The sequence below is a fragment of the Triticum urartu genome, chromosome 4 (assembly GCF_003073215.2).
Source record: "Triticum urartu cultivar G1812 chromosome 4, Tu2.1, whole genome shotgun sequence".
NCBI classification, from domain to species: Eukaryota; Viridiplantae; Streptophyta; class Magnoliopsida; order Poales; family Poaceae; genus Triticum; species Triticum urartu.
The window spans coordinates 158664380-158690084 of record NC_053025.1 but is presented as its reverse complement, the minus strand read 5'-3'; positions in this window follow the sequence as shown (position 1 = coordinate 158690084).

Sequence of the window (25705 nt, the reverse complement as noted above, 5' to 3'; positions counted from 1 at the left end):
GCTTACCGGCTAGCTATAAAAATCCTCACGGTCGGCGAGTCCTGCATCGCATTTTCCCCTCCATCCCTGTAGCTTATCTCGTCTACTTCTCCCACATTCGCTAATAGCACCAGTCCGTCATCGTCACTCAGCCACTCCGCTGTCATCAGAGGATAGCTCTAGCTGGGAGGCTACACCACGGCGGCGGCGTAGTCCCTGGCGTAGTGTAGTGCGCGTGACGTCCCTCTTGGGTGTGCGCGGAACACCCACCACACGCTCCGCTGCCGGTGCCCCTTGGCAGCTGTTGCCGGCCGCCGTTGCCTCCACACCACCGTCGAAAGCCAGGGCCATCACCCGCTCCGCCGCTGCAGCCCGAAGGCGGGAGATGGCCATCGTGGCCTCCACCCCACTGCCGGCCACTGTGGCCATCACCAGCTCCGCCATCATGGCCCGAAGGCGGGAGATGGTGGTCGTGGCCGCCACCTCGTCGTTGGCCGCCGTGGCCGCCAGCCCACTGTCGACCGCCGGGGTCGTCACCCACTCCGCCACCGCCACCTGAAGGCAGGAGGCGGAGGTGGATGCCCGCACGTGCGACAACGACTTGATACGTCTCCGTCGTATCTACTTTTCCAAACACTTTTGCCCTTATTTAGGACTCTAACTTGCATGTTTTGAATGGAACTAACCCGGACTGATGCTGTTTTCAGCAGAATTGCCATGGTGTTATTTTTGTGCAGAAATAAAAGTTCTCAGAATGACCTGAAAATCAACGAAGATTATTTTTGGAATATATAAAAATTACTGGAAGAAGAATCCACGTCAGGGGGCCCACACCCTGTCCACGAGGGTGGGGGGCGCGCCTACCCCCTGGGCGCGCCCCCTGCCTCGTGGGCCCCCTAACGCTCCACCGACCTCAACTCGAACTCCATATATTCGTGTTCGGGGAGAAAAAAATTGGAGAGAAGGATTCATCGCTTTTTACGATACGGAGCCGCCGCCAAGCCCTAAACTCTCTCGGGAGGGCTGATCTGGAGTCCATTCGGGGCTTCGGAGAGGGGAATCCGTCGCCATCGTCATCATCAACCTTCCTCCTTCACCAATTTCATGATGCTCACCGCTGTGTGTGAGTAATTCCATCGTAGGCTTGCTGGACGGTGATGGGTTGGATGAGATTTATCATGTAACCGAGTTAGTTTTGTTAGGGTTTGATCCCTAGTATCCACTATGTTCTGAGATTGATGTTGCTATGACTTTGCTATGCTTAATGCTTGTCACAGGGCCCGATTGCCATGATTTCAGATCTGAACCTATTATGTTTTCATGAATATATGTGAGTTCTTGATCCTATCTTTCAAGTCTATAGTCACCCATTATGTGTTATGATCCGTTAACCCCGAAGTGACAATAATCGGGACCATTACCGGTGATGACCGTAGTTTGAGGAGCTCATGTATTCACTATGTGTTAATGCTTTGGTCCGGTACTCTATTAAAAGGAGGCCTTAATATCCCTTAGTTTCCAATAGGACCCCGCTGCCACGGGAGGGTAGGACAAAAGATGTCATGCAACTTCTTTTCCATAAGCATGTATGACTATATTCGGAATACATGCCTACATTACATTGATGAATGATAACCCACAAGTATAGGGGACCGCAACAGTTTTCGATAAGTAAGAGTGTTGAACCCAACGAGGAGCTAAAGGCAGAACAAATATTCCCTCAAGTTCTATCGACCACCGATACAACTCTACGCACGCTTGATGTTCGCTTTACCTGGAACAAGTATGAAACTAGAAGTACTTTGTAGGTGTTGTTGGATAGGTTTGCAAGATAATAAAGAGCAAGTAAATATAAATTAGGGGCTGTTTAGGTAAAGACACAACTAAGTTAGTTTTAGTAAAGATCTTTTTGGTACGAGAAAGTTATTTGTCCCTAGGCAATCGATAACTAGACCGGTAATCATTATTGCAATTTTATATGAGGGAGAGGCATAAGCTAACATACTTTCTCTACTTGGATCATATGCACTTATGATTGGAACTCTAGCAAGCATCCGCAACTACTAAAGATCATTAAGGTAAAACCCAACCATAGCATTAAAGCATCAAGTCCTCTTTATCCCATACGCAACAACCCCCTTACTCGGGTTTGTGTTTCAGTCACTCACGCAACCCACTATAAGCGAATCATGAACGTATTGCAACACCCTACAACGGGGATCTGTCATGCTTGCGCGACACGGAGAGCACCATAGGACAGCACAAATAATAAAACATGCAACTCAAACCAATCACGATCATCAAATAGCCCATAGTACAAAACGGATCTACTCAAACATCATAGGATAGCCATACATCATTGGGAAATAATATATAGTGTTGAGCACCATATTTAAGTAGAGATTACAGCGGGTAAAAGAGGGGTTACACCGCTGCTTAGAGGGGGGAAGAGTTGGTGATGATGGCGGTGACGTTGTTGGTGAAGATTGCGGTGATGATGATGGCCCCCGGTGGCACTCCGGCGCCACCGAAAGCGAGGGGGAGAGAGCCCCCCTCCTCCTTCTTCTTCTTCCTTGACCTCCTCCCTAGATGGGAGAAGGGTTTCCCCTCTGGTCCTTGGACTCCATGGCATGGGAGGGGCGAGAGCCCCTCCGAGATTGGATCCGTCTATCTGTCTCTCTCTGTTTCTGCGTTCCCAGATTCTACCCTTTCACCGTTTTTTATATTCCTGGAGATCCGTAAGTCCGATTGGGCTGAAATTTTAACACGATCTCTATCCGGATATTAGCTTTCTTGCGGCGAAACAAGGGCATCAACCACCTTACGGGGTGGCCACGAGGGTCAGGTGCGCGCCCCCATGCCTCGTGGTCCCCTCGGGCATCGTCTCGCGTGGATTTTTCTTCCCAAAAATCATATATATTCCAAAAAAAAATCTTCGTCAGTTTTTATCCCATTTGGACTCTGTTTGATATGGATATTCTGCGAAACAAAAAACATGCAACAAACAGGAACTCGCACTGGGCACTTGATCAATATGTTAGTCCCAAAAATAGTACAAAAAGTTGCCAAAAGTATATGAAAGTTGTAAAATATTGGCATGGAACAGTCAAAAATTATAGATACGACAAAGACGTATCAGCATCCCTAAGCTTAATTCCTGCTCGTCCTCGAGTAGGTAAATGATAAAAAGATAATTTTTGATGTGGAATGCTATCTAGCATAATCTTGATCACATATCTAATCATGGCATGAATATTAAGACACGAGTGATTCAAAGCAATAGTCTATTATTTGACATAAAAAACAATAATACTTCAAGCCCACTAATAAAGCAATCATGTCTTTTCAAAATAACAAGGCCAAAGAAAGTTATCCCTACAAAATCATATAATCTGGCTATGCTCCATCTTCACCACACAAAATATTCACATCATGCACAACCCCGATGACAAGCCAAGCAATTGTTTCATACTTTTGACGTTCTCAAACCTTTTCAACTTTCACGCAATACATGAGCGTGAGCCATGGACATAGCACTATAGGTGGAATAGAATATGATGGTGGAGAAGACAAAAAGGAGAAGATAGTCTCACATCAACTAGGCGTATCAACGGGCTATGGAGATGCCCATCAATAGATATCAATGTGAGTGAGTAGGGATTGCCATACAACGGATGCACTAGAGCTATAAGTGTATGAAATCTCAAACTGGAAACTAAGTGGGCATGCATCCAACTTGCTTGCTCATGAAGACCTCGGGCATTTGAGGAAGCCCATCATCGGAATATACAAGCCAAGTTCTATAATGAAAATTCCCACTAGTATATGAAAGTGATAACTCAAGAGACTCTCTATATGAAGAACATGGTGCTACTCTGAAGCACAAGTGTGGTAAAAGGATAGTAACATTGCCCCTTCTCTCTTTTTCTCTCATTATTTTATTTTTTTATTTTATCTTTTTTTGGGCCTTCTCTTTTTTTGGCCTTTCTCTTTTTATTATTTTTATTTTTTTCCGTCTGGAGTCTCATCACTACTTGTGGGGGAATCATAGTCTCCATCATCCTTTCCTCACTGGGGCAATACTCTAATAATGATGATCATCACACTTTTATTTACTTACAACTCAATATTACAACTCGATATCTAGAACAAAGATATGACTCTATATGAATGACTCCGGCGGTGTACCGGGATGTGTAATGATCTAGCGTAGCAATGACATCAAAAAACGGACAAGCCATGAAAACATCATGCTAGCTATCTTACGATCATGCAAAGCAATATGACAGTGAATGCTCAAGTCATGTATATGATGATGATGATGGAAGTTGCATGGCAATATATCTCGGAATGGCTATGGAAATGCCATGACAGGTAGGTATAGTGGCTGTTTTGAGGAAGGTATATGGTGGGTTTATGGTACCGGCGAAAGTCGGGCGATACTAGAGAGGCTAGCAATGATGGAAGGGTGAGAGTGCGTATAATCCATGGACTCAACATTAGTCATAAAGAACTCACATACTTATTGCAAAAGTTTATTAGCCCTTGAAGCAAAGTACTACTACGCATGCCCCTAGGGGGATAGATTGGTAGGAAAAGACCATCGCTCGTCCCTGACCGCCACTCATAAGGAAGACAATCAATAAATACCTCATGCTCCGACTTCGTTACATAACGGTTCACGATACGTGCATGCTACGGGAATCACAAACCTCAACACAAGTATTTCTACTAATCCACAACTACCCACTAGCATGACTCTAATATCACCATCTTTATATCGCAAAACTATTGCAAGGAATCAAACATATCATCTTTAGTGATCTACAAGTTTTATGTAGGATTTTATGACTAACCATGTGAATGACCAATTCCTGTCATCTCTCTAAAAAGATATAAGTGAAGAAGGAGAGTTTAATTCTTCCTACAAAAGATATTCCCGTGCTCTAACAAATATAAGTGAAGCAAAAGAGCATTCTTCAAATGGCGGTTGTCTAAGTGAAGAGAAATAGGCAATCCAAACTTCAAATGATATAAGTGAAGCACATGAAGCATTCTGTAAAGCCATACTCAAAAGACATAAGTAAAGTGAATAGAGCATTCTATAAATCAACCAAGGACTATCTCATACCAGCATGGTGCATAAAAGAAAAATGAAAACTAAAAGCAAAAGACGCTCCAAGATTGCACATATCGCATGAATGAAACGAATCCGAAAACATACCGATACTTGTTGAAGAAAGAGAGGATGCCTTCCGGGGCATCCCCAAGCTTAGATGCTTGAGTCTCCTTGAATATTTACTTGGGGTGCCTCGGGCATCCCTCTCTTCCTTCTTCTCACATCGAGACCTTCTCGATCATCGAACACTTCATCCACACAAAACTTCAACAGAAAACTCGGTAAGATCCGTTAGTATAATAAAGCAAATCACTACTCTAAGTAATGTTGCAAACCAATTCATATTTTGTTTTTGCAATGTGTTTACTGTAATATAACTTTCTCATGGCTTAATCCACAGATATGAATTGATAGTTTCATCAAAACAAGCAAACTATGCATCAAAAACAGAATCTGTCTAAAACAGAACAGTCTGTAATAATCCGAACATTCACCATACTTATGATACTTTAAAAATTCTACCAAAATTAGTAAGAATAAACAATTTGTATTGGAAGACAGTGCAAAAAGAATCAGAACCGATTGACGTTCCAGCTAAAAATGTAAAATCGCGCACTACATCCAAAGTTTCTGTCCTGCACCGTACAAACCATCAAGCAAATGTAAACATCCTAAAGGCAAACCTTGGCACATTATTTTTATAATACAATGGAAGTGTACAAGGGGATAATTATTTTTATTGAATCAAGATTCACAAAGTTGCCGTGAGCATGAACAAAGTTCAAGGAGCTCTCCCACTTCAACAATACTTGTCTTTCTCACTTTCACTTTCCTTTTTGAAAAAGTTTTGGGTTCCCCTATTTAATTTTGTTGTTTTTTAAACTATATGAAAGCACTCAATAAAAATAAATGACTCTCTAAAACTTCCAGGTTGTCTCCCTGGCAGCGCTTTCTTTAAAGCCATTAAGCTAGGCATATAGTGCTCAAGTAATGGATCCCAATGTATATCAAAGCCAATTTTAATTAACAATGATTTGTAATTTAGTAGTGAGCACAAAGTAACATATATCATGTAATGACAAAGTCTAACTCTCTTCCTACGCATCGGCATGTCATAAAAGAACAATTCATGCACACATAGTAAAGGCCAATGCATAGTATAAACAGTTTCTTGCAATTTTACCATGTTGGAAACATAGAGAGGTGGAGATATAGTTTGTAGCGACCAGACCTCAAACGGTCCAATCTCTGCGCTCCGGTGTCATCCCTGGATCAGTAATGCTGACACCACACAGTACTTGAAGGATTTATAACAGAGTAGCTATCACACACTTATAACATCGAGTGTCTCAAAAGAGAGCTTATTACAATAAATATGGCTTAAGGCCATCTAAATACGATAACAGCGGAAGGCTTGGAAGATAAGTGAGTCCATCAACTCCAACGGCATCACTGAGTATAGAACCACGACCTAAAGGAACCTTACTCATCGTCTAAAAAGTCTGCAACATGAACGTTGCAGCCCGAAACGGGTCAGCACATGGAATATGCTGGCAATGTAACACATAGAGAGCAATGAAGGAATAAGGCTATACTACATGCATATTTGGCTGGTGGAAAGCTCTATGGTTACAGTTTTGTGTAAAGCCAATTTTCCCCTACTGCAAAGGAATACATTTTATTTAACTATCATGGTGGTTGTTAAACATTGAGAGTGTATACACCCTCTCAATCCCAATTAAACATCATCATTAAAACCCAACAAATTAATTAGAGTAACATGATGAGATTCACATGATAAACCGAGAACTAGATACTCAAGTTGTCCATAACCGGGGACACGGCTAACCATGATTAGTTTATACACTCTGCAGAGGTTTGCGCACTTTTCCCACAAGACTCAATCGCCTCCATTGGGATTCTCGCACTACATGGTGTTTGAGAAATAGATGACTGAGACATAGTCTTTTAGAAGCGCTAGCACCTTACGATCGGGTAGACCGTTACACATACTTTCCCCTACATCTGCTAGTCTACCACTGTAAGAGTTCGCACAACTTAGTCAACTATGCTAGAGCCCATAGTAGCTTGTGGCTGCACACGGAAGTTTCTAGTATGAATAATCTAATGATCCCTTTGAGCCTGGGTGGCGGTCCAAAAAAACAGGCAATCGCTGGAATACCCAGGTGCCTCAATCCACCCAGATGTGTATTTAAGTTGCCACCTTAGATAAACCATTAATTTAACAAACTCACACCTGTCATGGATTCACTCACCCAATCCACGTCTACTAGCATAGCATGGCATAATAAGCAAACGTAGAAGTAACTCCCAAAGGTTTGATAATAACAGGTAATAGGTACTACCTCATCTACTTCCCAAACCCACAATTTAATTAGATCCTAATCATGCAATGTGTGAGGGTTGATCTAATGCAATAAAAACTGGGTAATAGGAAGTATGATCAAAGTGTTACTTGCCTTGCTGATGATCCGCAAAACCTAGCGATTCGAAGTAGCAAGCGGCGCACTCCGGGTACTCTATTGCAAACAAACAAGCATACAATAAGTACTCAACTAATGCACAGGTAAAACTCAAATAAGAGATCTAACCAAAAAGTTCAACTTAAGAACTCCGGTTGGCAAAAAGAATCAAATCGAACGAAGCAACGAAAGACAAACGGCAAAAGAAACAAGCTTCGTTTACTAATCTGGATCTAGGTCAAATTTTACAGAGGCAAAAACTTTTTTGAGTTGGTTAAACGGAAAGAGGGTTTCGAGACGAAACTCCAGGCGCTTGAATCGCCCGATTTTGATAAACGAGCGAAAAGTTATGCTAGAACGAAAATCGGATCAGGAATCGCGATCAGAAAAATCATGGAACAAATCCGAGAAAAAAGAAAAACGACGAACAGATTAACGAACGAACATTCGTTATCTGGATCTAAACGAAGAACAGGTTTGGCTAAACAAACGAACGAGCGAATAGTCGCTAATTAACTAAACCAAAGAAAAAAACCGATCTATCTAAGAAACGAATCTAAAAAACCGAAAAAACCAGGTGAAAACCAACGGTTTTCTAAAAAAACGGCGGGCGGCGGCGGTTCGACCTCGTCGGCGGCGAGCTCCAGCGGCGGCGGGGCGGCGGCGGGCGGCGCGGCCTAGGGTTAGGGTTGGGGCGGCGGCTTGGGCTGCTCAGGCCCCGGGGCGCGCTATATAAAGCCCCGGCCAGGGAGTCCTAGCCGGATACGGCCCGTAGGTCGGTTCACGTTTTTTTAATAAATAATTACGCTCAGAAAAAAACAAAAGGAATACTAAACGGACTCCAAAATTCCTGAAATAAATTTTCCCCGGCTTCAAAAATCAAGTCGCACAGGATGAACATTTATTTGGGGCCTAAATGCAATTTTGAAAAACGCGCATTTTTCGTAAATTCACATAAAATAGCGAATAAAACCAAAATAAAATCTTATTTGATTTTATTATTAAATCCTCAATATTTCTTTATTTTGGGAAAGTCATTTTATTCCCTCTCTCATATTTTTGAAATAGAAATAATTGAAGATAAAATAAATAAAATCAAATGATCCTATTTTCAAAATTTGAGAAAACTCAAATATGAAAATAACGAAATCCCCAACTCTCTCGGAGGGTCCTTGAGTTGCGTGAAATTTCTAGGATCAACCAAAATGCAATAAAATATGATATGCAATGACGATCTATTGTATAACATTCCAAATTGAAAATTTGGGATGTTACAAACCTACCCCCCTTAAGATGAATCTTGCCCTCGAGATTCGGGTTGGCTAGAAAATAGGTGAGGGTGGTCCTTCAGCAATTCTTCCTCTCGTTCCCAGGTGGCTTCATCCTCCATGTGGTGGCTCCATTGAACTTTGCAAAACTCGATAACCTTGCTGTGGGTGACTCGGCTGGCATACTCAAGAATCTTAACTGGTCTCTCCTCACAGGTCAAATCACTGTCCAACTGAATCGCTTCCAGTGGCATTGTATCTCTTAGCGGTATATCAGCCATCTCCGCATGGCACTTCTTTAACTGGGAAACGTGGAACACGTCGTGAACTCCTGACAATCCTTCAGGCAATTCCAACTTATAGGCTACTTCTCCCATACGCTCCAAAACCTTGTATGGTCCTACAAAACGTGGCGCTAACTTTCCCTTAACTCCAAAGCGCTTAACTCCTCGAAGTGGACTGTCTCCGACTTCGTAAACTGTCTCCTTGCATTTAGAATCTGCGTAGCTCTTCTGCCTGGACTGGGCTACCTTGAGCCTATCACGAATCAACTTTACTTTATGTTCAGACTTCTTAATCAGATCCGGTCCAAACAACTGACGGTCTTCAACTTCATCCCACGATAATGGGGTCCTGCACTTCCTTCCGTACAAGGCTTTGAAAGGGGCCATCTTCAAACTGGATTGATAACTGTTGTTGTAAGAGAACTCTGCGTATGGCAAATTCTCGTCCCAACTAGATCCATAATCTAGCGCACAAGCTCTCAGCATATCCTCCAAAATCTGATTGACTCTCTCGGTCTGTCCATCTGTCTGTGGATGGAAAGCTGTACTGAACTCTAGCCTGGTACCCAAAGTTTCATGCAACTGATTCCATAACTTTGAGGTAAACTGCTCCTTGGAACTCCGTGCAGACATATGATCCTGGTCATGTATATCTTTGCCAACTTAGCACTGGTGTAGGTAGTCTTCATTGGGATGAAAGGAGCTACCTTTGTCAAACGATCAACTACAACTCAAATCGAGTCATAGCCTGAACGCGTTCTGGGAAATCCTGTGATAAAATCCATGCCTAACTTATCCCACTTCCATTCGGGTATTGGCAATGGCTGTAGCAATCCCGCTGGCTTATGATGCTCTGCCTTTACTCTTTGACATACATCACAAACTGCTACATACTCCGCAATATCCTTCTTCATTCCGGTCCACCAGAAAGTATCCTTCAAATCCAAATACATCTTGGTATTTCCTGGGTGAATCGAATATGGTGAATCATGGGCCTCTTGTAGAATCAACTTCCTGATCTCCGGGTCGTTGGGCACATAAACACGGTCTTCAAACCATAAGGTATCGTGCTCATCCTCACGAAATCCTTTAGCTTTTCCTTTGCTCATTTTCTCCTTAATAGAAGCGATCTCCTTGTCAGTCCTTTGAGCTTCTCTGATCTTATCCATCAAAGTAGACTGAATCTCCAATGCTGCTACATAGCCTCTCGGGACTATCTCCAAACATAGCTCATGAAGATTTTCGGCTAACTCCCTTGGTAAATCTCCCATCATTAGGGTGTTGACATGACTTTTACAGCTCAACGCGTTAGCTACTACATTAGCCTTTCTGGGATGATAATGCAATCTCATATCATAATCCTTGATGAGCTCCAACCATCTCCTTTGCCTGAGATTCAACTCCTTCTGCGTGAAAATATACTTCAAACTCTTGTGATCCGTGTACACCTCACAATGATTTCCAATGAGAAAGTGTCTCCAAGTCTTCAATGCATGCACTACGGCTGCTAACTCCAAATCATGCGTGGCATAATTTAACTCATGAGGCTTAAGCTGTCGAGAGGCATATGAAACCACTCTTCCTTCCTGCATAAGCACTGCTCCAAGTCCTCGACGTGAAGCGTCGCAATACACCTCATAGTCCTTGGTCTGATCTGGCAAAATCAACACTGGTGATGTAACCAAACGTTTCGTCAACTCCTGGAAACTGGCCTCACATTCCTTGGTCCATGTGAACTTGGTATCCTTCTTCAACAACTCCGTCATAGGCTTCGCAATCTTCGAGAAATTTTCAATGAATCTCCGGTAGTATCCTGCGAGTCCAAGAAAACTCTGGATCTCCCCAACTGTTGTTGGTGCTTCCCAATTTGTTACGGTGTCAACCTTGGTGGGATCTAATGCTATACCTTCTCCGGATATAACGTGTCCGAGAAATCCAACTTCCTTCAACCAAAACTCACATTTGCTAAACTTGGCATATAACCAATGTTATCTGAGTTTACCAAGTACCAAACGCAAATGCTCCTTATGCTCCTCTTATTTCTTTGAGTACACTAGGATATCATCAATGAACACTATGACGAACTTATCCAAAAACTCCATAAACACTTTGTTCATCATGTTCATAAAATATGCAGGTGCATTAGTCAGACCAAATGACATAACGGTATACTCGTACAGCCCATACCTGGTCGCAGATCGATCTTGGAAAATACCTTAGCTCCTTGCAATCGATCAAACAGATCATTGATCATCGGTACTGGGTACTTGTTATTGATGGTTACTTCATTCAATCCTCGATAATCAACAACCATCCTTAACGATCCATCCTTCTTCTCCACTAGAAGTACTGGCGATTCCCAAGGCGAAGAACTTGGGCGGATATATCCTTTGTCCAGTAACTCCTTAATCTGCTTCTTAATCTCTTCCAAATCCTTTGCGGGCATCCTATATGGTCTCTTAGATATTGGCCCTGTGCCTGGCAAAAGCTCAATCAAAAACTCAATATCTCTATCTGGTGGCATGCTGGGCAACTCTTTTGGAAATACATCAGGGAAATCCTTCACTACTAGTACTTCCTCCTGCACAACTCCTGTTAACGAATTTACTTGAGTCCTTTTAGGCACATGCCGGGACACATACTTGATCCTTCTCCCTTTTGGGGTGGTAAGCAAAATTGACTTACTGGCGCAATCGATGTTTCCTCCATACATCGACAGCCAATCCATACCCAGAATTACATCCAAACCTTGTGATTCCAAAATGATCAAATCCGAGGGAAACACATGCCTACCTATACTCAATGGCACTTGAAAACATCCCTTACTAGCCATATACTCCGCTCCTGGTGAGCTTACTAACATAGGTGTTCTAAGAACTTTGGTGGGCAGGTTATACTTATCCACGAATCCCCTTGATATGTATGAATGCGATGCACCAGTATCGAAAAGAACGAGTGCAGTAAATGACTTAACCAAAAAACTTATCGATTACTGCATCCGGCTTCTCTTCAACCTCCTCCATGTTAACGTGGTGTACCTGTCCCCTATTGAAAGGGTTAGGCTTCTTCCCAGAGCTTCCATTGCCGTTTCCATTGTGAGATTCAGGACATTCATTGGCATAATGTCCGGTCTTCTGGCACTTAAAGCAAGTGACTTGGCTCAGGTCTCTCTTGGCTGGGGTTGATGGGTTGGTACGGTTCTGGCCGTTGCTTCCTCCATTCCCATTACCATTCTTGGTGCCATTATGATTGTGCGAGCTACCTCCTCCATGGGTATGCTGAAAATGTCCTCCCGGTCTAGGGGTAAAACGTGGCTTCTGCTGAGCTCCTGAATTGTACTTTCCTTGGCCATACTTCCTCTTGCGATTCTCAATCTGCTGCTGCTTCCCTTCAATCATGGGAGCACGATCTACCAACTCTTGGTAGTTGTTGAAGGTTGCTACCATCAACTGCATGCTCAACTCATCATTCAGTCCTTCCAGAAACTTCTCCTGCTTAGCTGCATCCATAGAAACGTCATCCGAGGCATAACGTGCTAGCTTACTAAAGTCCTCCACATACTGGCCAACTGTCCGTCCTCCTTGGCATAAGTTGCGAAACTCACGCTTCTTCATGGCCATAGCTCCTGCTGAAACATGGACAGTATGAAAAGCCTGCTGGAAATGGTCCCATGTGATAGTGTCGATAGGGAAAGTGGTGGTGAAATTCTCCCACCATGATGCTGCAGGTCCTTCAAGCTGATGTGCGACAAACTTCACCTTTTCCGCATCTGTGCATCCTGCCGTGGTCAACTCCCTTGCTGTCTTGCGGAGCCAATCATCTGCTACTATAGGCTCGGTGCTACTGGAAAACACCGGCGGATTCAGCCTAAGAAAACGGGCTAAGTGATCAACAGGTGGTGGTGGTGGTGGGTTGTTGTTGTTGTTCCCCTGATTCTGATTCTGGACTAGCAACTGCATCATTGTGTTCTACTGCTGGATCAACTGAGTGAGCTCTGGTGGGAAGGTAAATCCGAGGTCACATCTCGGAGGCATCTGAGGGTTTAGAAAAGATGAGATTTAAGAATAGAGAGGGGTCTAGAGAGAAAACACTACCCATATGCACATGAGGCAAAAGCAAACAATTCACTTCATTCAATCAAACAAAGGCATACAATCAATCTAACTATCGCAAAAGTGCTCGGACTACTATATGTACATGGTGGACTACTAATACTGATGGGGGGTCTACTAGAAATATTCTTTGGTTGCAGACTCCATGATATCTGCTCTAGCATCATCAACATAGTCATCATCGCTATCATCTGGATCCGAGTCGGTGTCGTCAATGATGATGTAGTCTTCCGGGCGAATCTCCTTGGGTTCTTCGTCTTCTTCTACTGGTGTAGGGCCTCCCATGAATATTGCTAGCTTCATTGTTAGGTCGGCATTCTTATCCACTAGTACTTCGATTTCCTCTTCATAATCTTCATGTGTAGCCTTGAGTTCTTCCTCCAGTTCCTTGATTCTTGTCCTCGCCTTCTTCAGATCTGTCACGTCGGCGCACATCTGGTTCTCCTGACATCGAATGTGCTAGTTTAACTCCTGGATAAAAGCTGCAATTGATCTATCCTTCCTGGTGCTGATCATCTCCCAGTGCTCATCTCGGCGCCCACAAATCTGGTAGATAGTATCCTTGAGGTCATTGCGGTAAACTTCTCCAATACGTCCCATGGCGATGTGAGCTTCCATGCTCTTTCCTAGACTCCAGGTTGGTGCATCAAAGGAAAACTCTATGGGCTCAGTGACTGGCATGAACGTCCTTCCTGGAACTTGAACTTGAATCATCCAACGCTCTTCTTCCGATAAAGTGGCGTTGTAGGTTTCGGTGAAGCTTGGTACTCCTATGTTCAGATATCTAGTGACTTCCTTCAAGCGACGTCCAAAGGGTGTATCTTCATCCGGTTGTGTGAACTTGTTCCTTGCATCCGCCATCCTAAAAGAGCAGAAAAGATAAGGAGTCATAATGAGAAGAGTGAGTAGTGATCTAGGGTTTGAGCTTAGTGGTTGTGTCCTACAGTTAGCGTGTGCTCTGATACCATCTTGTAGCGACCAGACCTCAAACGGTCCAATCCCTGTGCTCCGGTGTCATCCCTAGATCAGTAATGCTGACACCACACAGTACTTGAAGGATTTATAACAGAGTAGCAATCACACACTTATTACATCGAGTGTCTCAAAAGAGAGCTTATTACAATAAATATGGCTTAAGGCCATCTAAATACGATAACAGCGGAAGGCTTGGAAGATAAGTGAGCCCATCAACTCCAACGACATCACTGAGTATAGAACCACGACCTAAAGGCACCTTACTCGTCATCTGAAAAGTCTGCAACATGAACGTTGCAGCCCGAAACGGGTCAGCACATGGAATATGCTGGCAATGTAACACATAGAGAGCAATGAAGGAATAAGGCTATACTACACGCATATTTGGCTGGTGGAAAGCTCTATGGTTATAGTTTTGCGTAAAGCCAATTTTTCCCTACTACAAAGGAATACATTTTATTTAACTATCATGGTGGTTGTTAAACATTGAGAGTGTAGACACCCTCTCAATCCCAATTAAACATCATCATTAAAACCCAACAAATTAATTAGAGTAACATGATGAGATTCACATGATAATCCGAGAAGTAGATACTCAAGTTGTCCATAACCGGGGACAAGGCTAACCATGATTAGTTTATACACTCTGCAGAGGTTTGCGCACTTTTCCCCACAAGACTCGATCTCCTCCGTTGGGATTCTCGCACTACATGGTGTTTGAGAAACGGATGACCGAGACATAGTCTTTCAGAAGCGCTAGCACCTTACGATCGGGTAGACCGTTACACCTACTTTCCCCTACATCTGCTAGTCTACCACTGTAAGAGTTTGCAGAACTTAGTCAACTATGCTAGAGCCCATAGTAGCTTGTGGCTGCACACATAAGTTTCTAGTATGAATAATCTCATGATCCCTTTGAGCCTGGGTGGCGGTCCAAAAGAAAAACAGGCAATCGCTGGAATACTACAAGATGGTACTAACTATTCTACCTTGCCTTTTTTATTCCTTTTCCCCATTTCCAATATAGAGAAGATATTTATGCACATCCTTGTTTTTAGGCCTTTCGAAAGCAGTTCACTGATGATTACCTCTCAAACCACCTCTATGGTCAGGAGGCGAGAAAGGTTTTCATACAACACCCACGGTTCAATATTGAAGTGTTCCTGAAGTGGTCGAAGGACGAACGGTCAATCATCCACAGGCACTGGCCTAAAGTTGAAAGGACCTTCAACATGAATGAAGGCTCAATATTCTCCTTCCGCTTCAGCAGTTTTCCAGATGAGATGCATATGTCTATATACCATCTATGATGCTAGTTTCGAAAGGTTCTACATGTTGCATGTGGAACTTGCTGCTGGTGCAGTTGTGTAATGGGGTAGCTGAGTGCTGAAGCTATATCATGTTGTACTCTGATGTATTTCAATTATAAAATTCTGCTTCCTTAATATGGAAATGAAATATATTGTGTGCTTAATATGAATGTCAATTAGATTAATAAATGGATTATTAATAATAGGGCAATTAGCCTGCTAATGGCGAATTAGCCTACTAATTGGGTTTCGATATTGCAAACGGTTGTTGAAAAATACCATGGGCATGACCTCAGGCAACGCACACAGTTTCTAGGAATAAACCTTGTTGGATCAATGAACAATCACGCACGACTTTCTCTTGAAAATTGTTTGTGTTAGGCCACCTTGCGCAAATGTTTACCACATAAAAACTATGTGTCATGGACATCCTTTGCCACACAGTTTCTTCTACGGACCGTGTGTGCTACATTCAATAATGCAAACAATTTAACGGGAAAAATTGTGTGTGATGTACCTATGAACGAAAAAGTTTTCCTTGGAGCGACTGTGTGGGATGTGCATACGAACGGAAACGTTTAGCGGGGACTGACTATGTGGGATGTACTTGCGACCGGAAACAATTTCGCCGTATAATTGAATTTTTTAGCTCTACTATACGTATTTCCGTATTTGAGTGCTTGCCGGTCGCACACGACCTCATTTTGCCGAATGTGTGTGCCAGGAGGGCATATCCCTGACGGTTTCTGGGTCATGTGGGAAGGACCCCCCTATCGCCCACACTCACTTGGCGACGGTTCCAAATGCCGTCGCGGGAAGGGGTAAAAAACCATTTGTTTAGGACCGATGCGCACCAGTGATTGTTCTCTGATTTAAATAAATAACCATCTCACATCAAACAAGATCCAGATATAATGTTCATGCTTAATGCTGGCACCAAATAACAATTATTGAGGTCTAAAACTAACCCCGAAGGTAGATGTAGAAGTAGCATGCCGACGGCGATCACATCGACTTTGGAACCATTTCCCACACGCATCGTCACCTCGTCCTTAGCCAATATTCGCTCAATTCATAGCCCCTGTGTCGAGTTGCAAATATTAGCAACAGAACCAGTATCAAATACCCAAGCGCTACTGCGAGCATTAGTAAGGTACACATCAATAACATGTATATCAAATATACCTTTCACTTTGCCATCCTTCTTATCCGCCAAATACTTGGGGCAGTTCCGCTTTTAGTGACCGGTCCCTTTGCAGTAAAAGTACTCAATCTCAGGCTTAGGTCCAGACTTGGGCTTCTTCACTTGAGCAGCAACTTGCTTGCTGTTCTTCTTGAAGTTCCCCTTCTTCCCTTTGCCCTTCTTCTTGAAACTGGTGGTTGATACGTCTCTGTCATATCTACTTTTCCAAACACTTTTTCCCTTGTTTTGGACTCTAACTTGCATGATTTGAATGGAACTAACCCGGATTGACGCTGTTTTCAGCAGAATTGCCCTGGTGTTATTTATGTGCAGAAACAAAAGTTCTCAGAATGACCTGAAACTCCACGGAGATTATTTTTGGAACTAATAAAAAATACTGGCAAAGAATCAAGGCCAGGCGGCCCACACCCTAGCCACGAGGGTGGGGGGCGCGCCTGCCCCCCTGGGCGCACCCCCCTGCCTCGTGCCCCCCCTGGAGCTCCACCGACCTCAACTCCAACTCCATATATTCACTTTCGGGGAGAAAAAAATCAGAGAGAAGGATTCATCGCGTTTTACGATACGGAGCCGCCGCCAAGCCCTAAACTCTCTCGGGAGGGCTGATCTGGAGTCCGTTCGGCGCTCTGGAAAGGGGAATCTTTCGCCATCGTCATCATCAACCATCCTCCATCACCAATTTCATGATGCTTACCGCCGCGCGTGAGTAATTCCATCGTAGGCTTGCTAGACGGTGATGGGTTGGATGAGATTTATCATGTAATCAAGTTAGTTTTGTTAGGGTTTGATCCCTAGTATCCACTATGTTCTGAGATTGATGTTGCTATGACTTTTCTATGCATAATGCTTGTCACTAGGTCCCGAGTGCCATGATTTCAGATGTGAACCTATTATGTTTTCATCAATATATGAGAGTTCTTGATACTATCTTGCAAGTCTATAGTCACCTACTATGTGTTATGATCCAGCAAGCCCGAAGTGACAATAATTGGGACCACTCCCAGTGATGACCGTAGTTTGAGGAGTTCATGTATTCACTATGTGTTAATGCTTTGGTCCGGTACTCTATTAAAAGGAGGCCTTAATATCCCTTAGTTTCCAATAGGACCCCACTGCCACGCGAGGGTAGGACAAAAGATGTCATGCAAGTTCTTTTCCATAAGCATGTATGACTATATTCGGAATACATGCCTACATTACATTGATGAATTGCAGTTAGTTCTGTGTCACCCTAGGTTATCACTGTTACATGATTGATCGCATCCAGCATAATTCTCTATCACCGATCCATTGCCTACGAGCTTTCCATATATTGTTCTTCGCTTATTTACTTTCCCGTTGCTATTGTTATCATCACTACAAAACACCAAAAATATTACTTTTGCTACTGTTACTTTTGCTATTGTTACCACTACTATCATATTATTTTGCTACTAAACACTTTGCTGCAGATATTAAGTTTCCAGGTGTGGTTGAATTGACAACTCAGCTGCTAATACTTGAGAATATTCTTTGGCTCCCCTTGTGTCGAATCAGTAAATTTGGGTTGAATACTCTACCCTCGAAAACTATTGCGATCCCCTATACTTGTGGGTTATCTAGACTATTTTCTGGCGCCGTTGCCGGGGAGCATAGCTCCATTCTTTGAGTCACTTGGGATTTATATCTTCTTTTCATAATGAAGAACTTGAAAGATCCAAGAACCAAGATTTATCCCTCAACTATGAGGGGAGGTAAGGAACTGCCATCTAGCTCTGCACTTGATTCACCTTCTGTTTTGAGTAAGCTTGCGACACCTAAACCTGCTTCTGCTATTAATTCTGATATGTCACATATTATTGATGATGCCACTTCTGCTGTGCATGATACTTATGATGAAACTACTTCTATGCTTGATACTATTGTGCCACTCGGTGATTTTTTGATGAACAACTTGCTAGGGCTAGAGAGAATGAAATTATTGAAACTGATAATACCGATGAAAGTGATGATGAAGGGTCTCCTAATAAATATGAATTACCTATTGTGCCTGAGGGCTATGTTATGGATGAAGAAACTAAAAGAGACTTTCTTGCTTTCAATGATAGAAGTGATCTTAAGAAATTATTAGCTAAGCTTAAACAAAAAACTCTGAATGCTAGAATGAAATATGATCCTGCTTATGCTACTTCACCTATCTTTGTTACTGATAAGGATTATGAATTCTCTACTGATCCTGATATAATTACTTTGGTTGAATTTGATCCTTTTTATGGCTATGAATCTGAAACTGTTGTGGCACATCTTACTAAACTAAATGATATAGCCACCCTGTTCACTAATGATGAGAGAACTCGCTACTTTTATATCCTTAAAATATTTCCATTCTCATTAAATGGTGATGCTAAGAAATGGTTTAATTGTCTTGATCCTGGTTGTGTGCGTAGTCCCCAGGATATGATTTATTACTTCTCTGCTAAATATTTCCCTACTCATAAGAAACAAGCTGCCTTAAGGGATATATATATATAATTTTGTGCAAATTGAAGAAGAGAGTCTCCCACAAGCTTGGGGGAGGTTTCTCCAATTACTTAATTCTTTGCCTGATCACCCTCTTAAGAAAAATGAAATACTTGATATCTTTTATAAAGGACTAACCGATGCTTCCAGAGATTACCTGTATAGTTGTGCTGGTTCTGTTTTCAGGGAAAGAACACCGGATGAAGCTGAAATTCTATTGAATAATATGTTGACAAATGAAAATAATTGGACACTTCCTGAGCCAGTTCCTGAGCCTATTCCTAAACCAACTCCGAAGAAAAGAGGTGTTCCATTTCTCAGTCCTGAAGATATGCAAGAGGCAAAGAAATCTATGAAGGAAACGGGTATTAAGGCTGAAGATGTTAAGAATTTACCTCCTATTTAAGAAATACATGGTCTTAATTTACCTCCTGTTGAAGAAATATATGGTTTTAATCCATCACCTATTGAAGAAACACATGGTATTGATAACCCGACACGGGTAGTAAAGGTAAATTCTCTCTATAGATATGATAAAGCTGAAATCCCTCCTACTAAGTTTGCTAGCCAATGTGTGGATGAGTTTGATAACTTTATGGTTAAGCAAGAAGACTTCAATGCTTATTTTGGTAGACAATTGAAAAAATGCTTATATAATTGAACACTTGGGTGATTATATGTCTAGAGTGAAGGGTGAACTTAAACTCATTAGTAAACATGCTTCTATGGTCACCACTCAAGTAGAACAAGTACTTAAAGCTCAAAATGATTTGCTCAATGAATTGAATAGTAAGAATAATGACTATGCTGTTAGAGTGGCTACTAGAACTGGTAAAATGACTCAGGAACCTTTGTATCCTGAAGGCCACCCTAAGAGAATTGAGCAAGATTCTCAGAGAAATAATATAGATGCACCTAGTCCTTCTAAAAGGAAGAAAAAGAAAAATGATAGGACTTTGCATGCTTCTAGTGAACCTATTGCTGAAACACCTGAGAATCCAAATGATATCTCTATTTCTGATGCTGAAACACAATCTGGTAATGAACATGAAACTGGTGATAATGTTAATGATGATGTTCATGTTGATGTTCAACCTAGTAATGATAATGATATAGAAATTGAACCTGCTGTTGATCTTGATAACCCACAATCAAAGAATCAACGTTATGATAAGAAAGACTTTGTTGCTAGGAGGCACGGTAAGGAAAGAGAGCCTCGGGTTCAGAAACCCATGCCTTTTCCTCCTAAGCCATCCAAGAAAAAGGATGATGAGGATTTTGAGCGCTTTGCTGAAATGATTAGACCTATCTTTTTGTGTATGCGATTAACTGATATGCTCAAAATGAATCCTTATGCTAAGTACATGAAAGAAATTGTCACTAATAAGAGAAAGATACCGGAAGCTGAAATTTCCACCATGCTTGCTAATTATACTTTTAAGGGTGGAATATCTAAGAAACTAGGAGATCCAGGAGTACCAACTATACCATGCTCCATTAAAAGAAACTATGTTAAAACTGCTTTATGTGATCTTGGAGCCGGTGTTAGTGTTATGCCTCTCTCTTTATATCGTAGACTTGATTTGAATAAGTTGACACCTGCTGAAATATCCTTGCAAATGGCTGATAAATCAACTACTATACCTGTCGGTATTTGTGAGGATGTGCCTGTTGTGGTCGCAAACGTTACTATTTTAACAGACTTTGTTATTCTTGATATTCCCGAGGACGATAGTATGTCTATTATTCTTGGAAGACCCTTTTTGAACACTACATGGGCTGTTATTGATTGCAACAAAGGCAATATCACTTTTCATGTTAATGGCAATGAGCATATGGTACACTTTCCGAGGAAACAACCTCAAGTCCACAGTATCAATTCTATTGGAAAAATTCCATCGATTATTTTTGGAGGTTTTGAATTTCCTCTACCTACTGTCAAGAAGAAATATGATATTCTTATTATTGGGGACGTGCATATCCCCATTGAGGTAACATAGTGTTATTCGAAATTTCTCCGGTTCCATGTTATTCGGGATGAGTTTGTTAACAAGACTAGATCAACCTTGTTAATGGATTCCTTTTGATGATCATGAGATGGATGAAGTTAGAAAGCACAACCCTCTGTACCCTCTTTTTACTTTCTGTTATTTAGTTGAAATAAAGTAAAAATAGTATTTTTTGTCAGTTTTCTGAACTATCTGTGCAATATAAAAATACCCCGAAAATAAAAGTTCTCCAAATGCCCTACCAATTTAATATGTTTTTTTCTAGAATATTTGAGAATATTTGGCACTGAGAACACAGCATGGGGAGCTGGCACCTGGCCACGAGGGTCTAGGGCGCGCCCACCCCCCTGGGCGCGCCCCCTGCCTCGTGGGCCCATGGTGGCTCCCCTCCACTTATTCCTGCACGCACACACTCCTTCTTCCTCCCACAAACACCACTAACCAGCTCAAGCACGAGTTCTAGCTCATTTTGCTGCGATTTTCGATCTCTTTGCTCAAAGCACCCCTCACAAAACTGCTTTGGGGGATTGTTCCTTGGTATGTGACTCCTCCAATGGTCCAATTAGTTTTTGTTCTAGTGCTTTATTCATTGCAAATTTGTGCTGCCTAGGTGACCATGTTCTTGAGCTTGCATGTCAAATTTATATGGTTCCAAGTAGTTCTAATGCATGATATAGGCTCTAGGCACTTGTAGGAGTAGTTGCTATCAATTTTGTTGAGTTTGGTTCACTTTTATTTTGAAGTTACTAAAAATTTCAGAATTTTTCAGAAAATAATGAAGAAATTTTTGAGGGGCTCATCGAGCCGAAGCTCGAAGGATAAGCAAAGTGAGGAGGATAAGAGACCCAAGTATAATCTGCCTCGCACCGCGGAGGTTCGGCCGTGTGAATGGCCTTACGATGATTTCTTGAGAGCAGCCGAGATTTATGATGATTTTTATGAATTGTCTAAGAATGCAGGCCTCACCGACTTCCTCCGCGACCAATGCGAACATTATCTCTTACTCACCAATACTTTTGTGCAAAACTTCTACTATTATCCTAGGGAATCACCTCCTTCAGTAGAGTTTCATTTATATGATGTGGTTAAGAATATGTCACTATATGAATTTTGCAGGGTTTGCAAAATACCTTTCGAGGGTAGCTTAGAGGAACCACATCGTATAGATGTGGACGGGTTTATTGACACTATTACCGTAGGGGAAACTAGGAAGGTTTCTGATGCAAGAATCACTAGCATACATTTTCCTGTTTTACGCTACTTTGCAATATTTGCTAGTCCTTGCTTAATTGGTCGCGGAAACTGTGGAAACCTTAGTGTTCCTGATATTATTATTTTGTTCCATGGTTTATTTCGTGACGACTCTGTTAGTATGGGCGGTATTATTGCTAAACGGTTAAGTCTAAACCGTACAAAGGACCCCATCTTTGGAGGTGTCTATGCTTCATGCCTTGCTGCATACTATAACATACCTATTAGGCACTATGAAAAAGAAGAAAAATTGCTGCCTACTGTTTATTTAGATTATAAGAGTATGGTAGCGCATGATTTTACTGTAAAGAATAGGGAAAGGGAGCTTAAATACAAATTGTTCTTTGATAAACATCATCCTGAGACTATCACCTTGCCTGCTCCTTCCTTGTTTGATTTATCTATAGGCCAGTATCTCATTCCGCTGGAGGCTATTCACGCCTACCGGAATCCTACACCTGCCACAGAGCCAGAGTCGGAACCACAATTTGATCCTCCACGACAGTCTAATTACTAGTGGGATCCGGAGATGATTGCTAACCAGAGGCAATCAGAGTCTTCTTCTTCGCAGTACGATCCCAACTATTACTTTGGATATCCGCCAGGCCAGCCGTGGCCATAGACCAACTTCGGAGTACGTATTTCTCACCAACATTACATTCATGTTCACACACTCATTGCTAGTTGTTGGTGCTCATACTTTTTTCATTGTATCATCCATGCTAGTTTATTTTCCTTTTTATGCTTTCTTCTTGTGTGTTTAATAAAACTTAAGAAAACCAAAAAAAATTAGTTGTAACTTTTAATTAGTTTACTTTCCATGCTTGTAGTAGTAATTAAAATGAAAACCCAAAAAGATTTCTCGTTCTTCTTTTGCTTGTTGGGAGCTTTCCCATGTAAATAGTTTTATTTATTTTCTTTTCTTTGGGGGTCGAGAGGAGAAGACCATAATGAAAATGTTAAAGTGGCTCTCATCTGCATTATTGTTGATCTAACAAAGAGCCCATATTACCTTGTCTTCTCTCTTGAATTCAATGCTTGCAGATTCCATCTTAGTCCAATGCACGTGCACTATTATTATTATCCACACTATTCGGTCGTGCAAGTGAAAGGCAATAATGATGATTATATGATGAACTTATTGAGATAAGAAAAGCTGGTATGAACTCGACCTCTCTTGTTTTTGTAAATATGATTAGTTCATCATTCCTGATTCAGCCTATTATGAATAAACATGTTTGCAATGACAATTAGAGATTATAGTTGCTTATGCCATGCTTAATTAGCTAGGAGCTTATAATGGTTTACCTTGCGTGCCAACATGCTATTAAAATGGTTGTGATGTGGTAGTATAGGGTGGTATCCTCTTTTGAACGATTCGAGTGGCTTGACTTGGCACATGTTCACGCATGTAGTTGAAACAAAATCAACATAGCATCTACGATATTTATGTTCATGGTGCATTATATCCTACTCATGCTTGCATTCGGGGTTGATTAATTTTAATGCATGTTCATGACTGTTGTCGCTCTCTAGCTGGTCGCTTCCCAGTCTTTTGCTAGCCTTCACCTGTACTAAGCGGGAATACTGCTTGTGCATCCAATTCCATAAACCCCAAAGTTGTTCCATATGAGTCCACCATACCTACCTATATACGGTATCTACCTGCCGTTCCAAGTAAATTTGTATGTGCCAAACTCTAAACCTTCAAATGAACATTCTGTTTTGTATGCTCGAATAGCTCATGTATCAACTAGGGCTGTCCGTATCTTCCATGTTAGGCAGGTTATTCTCAAGAGGAGTGGACTCCGCTCCTCACTCACGAGAAAATGGCTGGTCACCGGGATGCCCAGCCCCATGCTTTATGCAAATAAAATCAAAATAATTGCAAATAAAACTCCCCCTGGGACTGTTGTTAGTTGGAGGCACTCGTTGTTTCGAGCAAGCCATGGATTGATGCTTGTTGGTGGAGGGAGAGTATAAACTTTACCATTCTGTTTGGGAACCGCCTATAATGTGTGTAGCATGGAAGATATCGCCATCTCTTGGTTGTTATGTTGACAATGAAAGTATTCCGCTCAAAATATTATTCATCTCTATTTTAAAACCGAGCTCTGGCACCTCTATAAATCCATGCTTCCCTCTGCGAAGGGCCTATCTATTTAATTTTATGTTGAGTCATCACCCTCTTATTAAAAAGCACCCGCTGGAGAGCACCTCTGTCATTTGCATTCATTACCGATTAGTTTACATTGAGTATGACTTGACTGGATATGTTTTACCGTAAATTACAATGTCTAGTCAGTCCTTGATCTTTAAAGGTGCTCTGCATTTATGTTTTACGGTTTCAGAAAGGGCTAGCGAGATACCATCTTGTTATATCATATTATTATTGTTTTGAGAAAGTGTTGTCATCCGAGATTTATTAGTATTGCTCGCTAGTTGATTATGCCATTGATATGAGTAAGCATGAGACCTAAGAGTTATTGTGAATATGGTTAGTTCATAATCTTTGCTGAAAACTTGAATGCTGGCTTTTCATATTTACAACAACAAGAGCAAACAGAGTTTGTAAAAGTTTTTCTTTATCACTTTCAGTTTATCAACTGAATTGCTTCAGGACAAGCAAAGGTTTAAGCTTGGGGGAGTTGATACGTCTCCGTCGTATCTACTTTTCCAAACACTTTTGCCCTTGTTTTGGACTCTAACTTGCGTGATTTGAATGGAACTAACCCGGACTGACGCTGTTTTCAGCAGAATTGCCATGGTGTTATTTATGTACAGAAACAAAAGTTCTCGGAATGACCTGAAACTCCACGGAGATTATTTTTGGAAATAATAAAAAATACTGGCAAAGAATCAAGGCCATGGGCCCACACCCTATCCAAGAGGGTGGGGGGCGCGCCCCCCTGCCTCGTGGGCCCCCTGGAGCTCCACCGACCTCAACTCCAACTCCATATATTCACTTTCGGGGAGAGAAAAATCAAAGAGAAGGATTCATCGCTTTTTACGATACGGAGCCGCCGCCAAGCCCTAAACTCTCTCAGGAGGGCTGATCTGGAGTCCGTTCGGGGCTCGGGAGAGGGGAATCCGTCGCCATCGTCATCATGAACCATCCTCCATCACCAATTTCATGATTCTCATCGCCGTGCTTGAGTAATTCCATCGTAGGCTTGCTGGACGGTGAGGGGTTGGATGAGATTTATCATGTAATC